The sequence below is a fragment of the Arachis ipaensis genome, chromosome B08 (genome assembly GCF_000816755.2).
Source record: "Arachis ipaensis cultivar K30076 chromosome B08, Araip1.1, whole genome shotgun sequence".
In the NCBI taxonomy this organism is placed as follows: Eukaryota; Viridiplantae; Streptophyta; class Magnoliopsida; order Fabales; family Fabaceae; genus Arachis; species Arachis ipaensis.
The window spans coordinates 6,756,582-6,756,844 of record NC_029792.2 but is presented as its reverse complement, the minus strand read 5'-3'; positions in this window follow the sequence as shown (position 1 = coordinate 6,756,844).

Below are 263 nucleotides of genomic sequence, written 5' to 3'. Positions count from 1 at the left end.
ACTTCATTTTGGATCAGAATTTAATTAGCAATAGTTTGTAGTTATAAAATATACAATTTGTAGCTATATTTACTAAATTTTACACATAAGAATTAATATAACTTGTATTCATATATTTATCCGAATTTAGAATCAGTAAATTTATTTATTGAAGAGAATTTAATATTTTTATTGATAAAATATTGGCTAAAATTGTTAAAAATTGTTTATTCTCAAGATTTTCAATAAAAAAATTATACCATGAAACTGAAAATAATCCATCC